The 7,589-nt window shown below is 35.9% G+C and overlaps 1 long non-coding RNA gene across 1 annotated transcript; it reads right to left on the bottom strand.

Annotated features, from left to right (window-relative positions):
• Positions 1–1,132: 1,132 nt before the first annotated feature.
• LOC147309464 (uncharacterized) lies at positions 1,133–3,936 on the bottom strand. Its single transcript, XR_015125718.1, has 4 exons — positions 3,464–3,936; positions 2,943–3,095; positions 2,494–2,581; positions 1,133–1,914 (listed from the first exon to the last, which is right to left on the bottom strand). It is a non-coding gene; the product is annotated as an uncharacterized LOC147309464 (long non-coding RNA).
• Between the last annotated feature and the right edge of the window lie 3,653 nt (positions 3,937–7,589).

Genomic DNA, 7,589 nt, shown 5'->3' with positions numbered 1-7,589 from the left:
AGAGGTATAACTTTTGCTATTTTCATTCTGTCTGGAAATCGACCAGTTTGAAATGATAAATTACAGATGTATGTAAATGGTTTTATAATAGCCTCAATGACTCTTTTAACCACTATCATATCAATATCATTACAATCCAAAGATTTGTGATTTTTACATTTTTTGACAATTTCAAGAACTTCATTTTCATCAACGGCTGTGAGAAACATAGAATATGGATTTCTGTCAATCAGTGTATCGGGTTTTTCCTGTGCTTTCCCAGGATGAGTGATTGTTCTTGCTAAATTTGGTCCAGCAGTTACAAAGAATTCATTGAGACTATTTGCCACAACATCCATATTGTATTCTTCATGGTCATTACAAATGAAATACACTGAAAAAAATATGTTGTTGGATTTACTTAATTCAATGGTGGACATTTGTTGCACACAGATGTTTTGCTTTGGCAGCAACTTAAACAATTGAGTTAAATTAACACAATTTATTCATGTTCAATAAACCTGTGCAATTTGTGTTGATAAAATGTGACTTAAACATGTTTTGATGAAGTAATTTGAGCTCTTGAAATATTTTAATCCTTCACAATTTTCTCACTTTATCCCAACACCATTCAATAACTTTTACCCAATACTACTTGGTCACTTAAATACTACATGTTATCTTCAAATTACATTTTGCTATTATATTCTAGTATCAAATACACAATTTTCAAATGGAGGCCTTATAACAGATTATATTGTTCTCTTCCAAGATGGTTGCTGGCATCCACCAGTAACCTTTCAAAACAAAATGTCTAATTTCACTGCATTGACAGTAGGTAAAGAATTAAACTGACATTACTCCTCTACTGAATCTATATAAACCAACAGTTAAATAATGTCAGTTCTTCCGTGTTCTCTGGAATCAATCACAGCAAAGAAATTAGACTGTTTCTTTTGAAAAATGTTGGGAAAGAACAATACAAAACATTCTATTTAAGGCCTCTGACGTCAAGATTCAGTTAAACAACAATTATAACTAAACAATTTGAGGTAATGTTAGTTTCCATTAACATTAAATTAGGTTACTGAATTGGCAAACACCTTCCTATTAACATTACCCATTTTACCCCAATAACTAAAGAAATTAGCACTTGCAGGTCAAAACCTTTATTCAAGAGATGCAAAAATAACATTGATACAGTGACTGTCAAAAATTACAGCACTGATCATACTGTGACATCTTGGTTCAAAACAGCAAGCTTAGAAATATTCAACGTTCCTTACTTCAACTGAATGAAACTGAAAATACCATTTCACACGACCCATATGGGATATTTAGACTGCATAACTGTTCATGCTACATCTCTTCACTAGTAAAAGAAAGAAAAAATACAAAGAGAAATTTAAAAATGCTGCCAAACAGACAGAGAACTTGTACAGAGCAAAAGGAAAAACAAACAACAACAACAACAAAAAAACGGCTCGTCCTCATGGCAGTTGCAGTGTATATAAAAATGAACCCTGCGATCTGTTCCTGGAATTGAGCTTCAAAAATGCAGCAGAACAAGTGTGAGATTTAAATGTCTTCTCACCTAGAGCTGGTCACCTCACATGCATAACAGTGAGCTTCGTTGCAGGAGCAGTTTTGTCTTAGTTGTGAGCTTTTCTTGAGAGCTGAGTTGCTTCCAACTCCATTACCACCCTTTGAATCACCTCAAAAGTGTAGCAGAGTTGTGATGGGTAACTCATATTGAAGGAATAAAAAAGGTCCAAACAGCATGGCTACTGCAAAGGTCACGTTATCCAGATCTTGAAGAACTACTATACCCTCGATGATGATGCCAACGTCAGAAAAGTCATTGCCTGGTGCATCCTCTGGAGACAGATGTTCATTGTGGTTTTCTCAATCTGTGCAGTGGCCCTCAGTCAAGTCCTGGTTAAAAACAAAACATTTCTTTAAGATTCCTTTTTAAACTCATCTCTTTTGAATCTACCAGTTCTAATGTTAGAGTAATTTAAACCAATGCAAGCAACATAGTAAATAGCTATAGCCAAAGAGTGGCCTGCCATGCTGCCATTCATGGTCTAACAGAGTTTCTAAGAGAGGGTGAAAAACATAATTTCAAATGCTTTACATTAGTTTTTCTTAGAAAGACACCGGCCCATCAGAAATCCAGGTTTTGTCACTCAGAAGATGTTAGAATTTAGACTTTCAGCCCCACAATTTGGTTAGCTGTTGGTCTTTTTTTTTTTTTCAAACAAAAGCTAATGTAAATATTGGTGGGATTTTCCTTTGTTCACTAGAATGACAAATTTAAAGTTTTTTCACACTGATGTGACCCCTAATACAGGGGTGGGGCCTCAAGGGCCGGCGGCTGAGTTCACTACCAGGCCTCATGTGAACTTCAAATTATTAAAGAGGACTACTGGTCCTAACTGGTCCAATGAGGATCAAGTGGATAACTAAATGCATTTTTAAATGTTGCAAAGCCACAATCTACTCATAAAACACCATGAACTCCTGCACCAAGATGTTGCAATTGTCTTTCACACAGATGCGGAGCACTTTGATGAGACTCCCTTTGAGCATTAATGTCATCCTAAAGTATTATAACAAAGAAAACAGAGATTTGTGAACTTTTCAGTAGCACAGAAGAAAATGATCCCAGACCAAAACTTAAACCAGTCAACATGCAACACCAGCATCTACAAAGCAATATCAAAAGTTCCTGTTTGACATCAACTTTATGGATATATAGTTTCCAGAACATTTATTTTTTTAAAAAGATCAATTTTTCTCAGTGGGCCAGTAAATGCATGACGAAAATTATGGCATCCTTTCGGTGGAATCAGTACTCACAGGTAATAGTTGACTGTTTCAATGGATGCAGCATAAAAATCTTTTACTGACCTAATGCAATACATATACACTTTGTAGTTAAAGAATTTTAAAGTTCTTACTGTCATCATGGCAGCTACATCCTTTAGCTTTGTGCCCTGTTCCCCCGATCACTTTGCAAACACTTTCAGCAGACTGTCAGAGAGAAACTCAGCTCCGTCAGAAACCTTGACTGTAAAGGCATGGTTGGGATGCACTGGAATGCTGCATTTCATCTGAAATGACATAAAATTATTTTGAAATAACAGCAGGCACTGTGCTTGGTTAATAATCAGTAATGTTTTGTTGAATAAAAACTGTGTTTCCAGATCTTATGGGATTAAAAAAATGTTTATTTCTGATTTGCAACCCAAGAACCCACAAGTTACAACCTCATTTTAGTTCAAGTGTGCATTAATGTGAGTCCAGTAATCACCTTTCTGACAATACATACAGGTATAAGTTAAACCTATGGCAGATTTTGGATTTCTCAGTTGTATTAATAGGGTGGTCTATTTGAGTATGCATGCACCTAATAATTATAAAAAACCTATTATAATTAAGTTACAGAAACCTTAAGCGAAAATAGAATATACTTTCTTACCATAACACCTTGAACCCACAATCCATCAGCTGACTCCTGGTGAAATGCAGAATAGATGTGGTCTCTCAATGTGCATCAACAAAAACAAAAACAAAAACAAAAGGACAGCAGGTGAGGGCAGGAGGGGTAGGGATGTAAGCTAGCATAATGCCGCTGATGATATTAGCTAAAGCTGTTCAATGTCCAAAATCTCACTAACACCACGGTGCAGTAAATACACAATGTAACTGAAGAGTCAGTTGACAAATCTATTCACACAGAAAACCAAATTATGTTATGAGTGCCTCGTAATTAGGTTTAATGTGATATTACGGCTCTTGTGCCAAAGACAAATTCAAATGAAAAAGCGCCAATTCTTTGACAACAGATAAAACAGCAAATAAGCTAACGGCTCTTTTTTTAGCATGTTACATGGCGGCACTTTAGACGTTTAACTACATTTGGCTGAAATATGGTAAATATTAATTCAAAAAATCAAGACATACCAAAAAACGTAGAGTTGGCTGCTCGACTTGACTGAGATGGATGCATTTTTTAAACCACGATCCAAAGCCCGCGAGATGAAATCACGCGTGGTTTCACGAGATTTAACGTTGCTATCTTATTGACTTACTTCACCTGAACATGATATAAACAATTTAATACACCCTTTCTGCATATCATGTAGTTTTTACACTATATAGTTACATTTATCTTTAAAACATGAGGCAATTGTGTTAAATACATGCAAGATGCTTACATAAATCCAAGAGATGGCCAGTCCCTTTTTTTCAGTGTACTTGGGATAGTTCTTTTGTCCAGTCCCACATTTTATAACACTGTTCAGGATTTCCCATAATCTTTTATTATTATTTCTATTTATATCTAATTGCTTCTTATAGTATTCCTTTTTACTAAATCTAAGTATATTAGTTAACCTATTTTTATATCTTTTGTATCTGATTTCAGCATCTTTAGTTCTCGTTCTTAAGAACTCTCTGTATAGAGCATTTTTCTTTATACATGCATTTTGCAGACCTTTTGTTATCCATGGACAGTCCATATATTTCTGTTTCCTACTATATTGCTTTATTGGACAGTTGGTATTGTACAGTAATGTAAATATTCTAAGGAATTTATTATAAGCACTATTAACGTCCTGTTCCTGATATACTTCACCCCAGTTTTCCTTCAATAAATCTTTTTTAAATGCATTCATTCTTTCTTCTGTTCTTACTCGTCTGTACTCTTTTTTACTGTCCATTTTATTGATCTTGTAATTCCTATCATAGATTGTAAAAATTGGAAGATGGTCACTTATGTCGTTAATCAGGAGTCCACTTACAGTCTTATTTTCAATGTCATTTGCAAAAATGTTGTCTATGAGAGTTGCACAATGTGATGTAATCCTGGTAGGTCTAGTAATTTTAGGGAATAGATTCATACAGTGCATTGTGTTTATAAATTCCTCAGTGGTTTTATGTTTATTTGGGTTTAGCAAATCAATATTGAAGTCTCCACAAATGAAAACTTTTTTGCGAGCTATTTCAATAAATGTTTCTTCTATCCAGTCTTTAAATGTCTCAATACTACTACCTGGAGCTCTGTATATACAGCTAATGATTACATTTTTACTTTTTTCTTTACAAATTTCAACTGTAATACATTCTAGTACATTATCAATCACCATCGTCATCTTTTCCACCACATTAAATTTCAAGGATTTGTCCACATACAAGGCCACTCCTCCTCCTCCTTTGTTTCGCCTAGTTATAAATGTGAATTCATAATCCTCCAGTTCAAAGTCTGTTCCTTTTTCCATATTGATCCAAGTTTCTGATATTATGGTAAATTGATAATGACATACTGCTTATGAGCAGCATACAGTGACTTTTTTACATTCAAAGATTTTAAAAAGAGTGGATATGTTAAAGAAAATTCCAAATGCCTTGTTTTCAGTTTAGAGGAAGGGTAGGTTTATTGCTAAGAACAATATTGGGATAATTAACTGCCAAATTTTGAGTCACTTAGTAATGGATTTAGTGAATAAGTCTTTTCAGTTTCAGAGGCTTAGCAAACTGTATTAACAAGGGATTCCACATTCATTATTACAGAGAGAAAAACAAAATCATTCTTATACGTCCTTGGTGACAGAGGCGAAAAAACAAGTTCCCTTTTAACAGAAAGAAACCTCCAGCAGCACCAGGCTCAGCGAGGGCAGGCATCTGCTGTGACTAGTTAAGGGAAAGTAAAGAGAGAAAGGACTGTCAGAATATAAAGTAATATCTTATTTAGTAAATTTAGTATGAACATTTTGGCAGAACTGCTTTTTATTTTTGGGCAGAAACTTTCCAAAAAATCTCGGCATTTCTTCTGGAGAGAAAACACTTGCATTTAAGTTTTGATGAGAGCAAACCTGACCTGGCTTCTAGCTAAAATATGATCAATTGAAATATTTTTTGAGCTGGATTAAGGTGCACATGTGCTTACACAAATACAAAATACATTACTAAAGTAAGATATTTTCTATCATTTGAATTTCTGATTTTTATGTAATCTACTATCCAACCCTGTGAATTACTATCTCCAATTCCATATTTGAAACAATTATGCAATTGCTATTATTGAATAAATATTTTACCAGTGATTTCTGGTTTTCCCCAAAGAAACAGAGAGAGACCCATGTAGACTCACAGAACAGCTTTGTTTGTGATTTCAATTTACCATCCAGAATCCCAGTTTGATAAGACGTTCGTCTGTTGATAGTGTCAATAGTTGGCTTTGTTTGTCTTTTGTCTTATATGTCTTTAGTTTAGCTTTACTTCCTGTCACTAACACAATCAGTTATGCCTGCTTGATCTGTTTCCTTCAAAAGAGGGGAAATATCCCAGAGAAGCGAATGAACAAAGGAGCAAAGAAGCAAACAGCTAAATTTATATAACAATGGAAGTCAAAAGTAGGTGGCCATGGTGGGTAGGGCTTTGATAGTGGCACAGACAGTGGAGGTAGGCAGCAGTTTTCCACTCCAGTGGCAGTGGCAGCCTACAGAAGCTGGGCGACATCAGCAGAAAAAGAAGACTAGTCAGTTGGCTCTATGGCGCCACCTGTTGTCATCTTCTCTCTGCTCTGATTCCCAAATGTGGTCAAACATTAATATATAGTTTTTTTATACACAAGTACTTGGAGAAACAAAGGTTTCTGGGGCAATGTGCTCATTTAAAGGCACACAGGGCTAAGGGCTCAGTTCATTCTGGTAAAAAAAAACAACAACTTTGATTCAAAACCAAAGCTTTTGTCTAATGATATTGGTCTGTTGAAGGCTCACACAAAAAATGCTTCCCAGTTAAGGCCTCAGTTGCACAGACCTAGAGACCAGTTGGCCTGGCAACCCATTGTTTCCATGGAAGATGCTGTCTTCTTGCCAAGTCATCCATGCACCGGTGGTGGAGCCTTGCTGCGGCAATACTGGACACCGGCCGTTAAGAATCCTCGTTTATAGAGCAACAAAGTCCACATTTTAGGAGGCGAGAGCAGAAGGGGGTGGCAGAGCAGGGCAGCCACGAACCAGAAGGTTGGTGGTTCGATCCCAGGCCAAATATCCTTGGGCAAGATACTAACCCCATGTTGCTCTCCGATGCATCCATCGGAGTATGAATGTTAGAAAGAGCACTTAAGCTTGGGTGAATGAATTAGATGTATAAAGCACTTTGAGTGCTCAGACAGAGTAGAAAAGCGCTATATAAGAACCAGTCCATTTACCAGAAGTATTAGAGAACTTCATACATTTTTAGAGAGACTGCTGCGTTTTTTTAACTTTCAGTTTTACCCTCTGTTAAAAGGTGTTTTGTAAAATCTGCAAACTGACAAGAACTGTTTGTTTGAACTGAGCAAGACCATCTTCCATGTATCGCTCTTGCTACAGCATGCCACACATCTATTCACTACTGTATGTGGAGAAATCTCCAAAAGCTTACCCATTTCTCACTACTCCTTTAACATTTTTTATTTACACGTTCTCTTACCAACGTAGCTGCTTGCTGTGTTTCTGATGAATGAGTGTCTTAATCATTCCTGAATCATTTACAAGAATGTCGCAATTAATCTACTGTAAAAGTCAGTGATGTGTTGAAGACTTAATTTTCTCTGC

Source organism: Aulonocara sp. 'chitande type north' Nkhata Bay, linkage group LG17 (genome assembly GCF_057382095.1).
Source record: "Aulonocara sp. 'chitande type north' Nkhata Bay isolate Kocher_YH1m ecotype deep benthic linkage group LG17, A_spYH_male_GT1.1, whole genome shotgun sequence".
NCBI classification, from domain to species: Eukaryota; Metazoa; Chordata; class Actinopteri; order Cichliformes; family Cichlidae; genus Aulonocara; species Aulonocara sp. 'chitande type north' Nkhata Bay.
The sequence above is the reverse complement of the archived record's forward strand: the minus strand, read 5'-3'. Positions and strand labels throughout refer to the sequence as shown.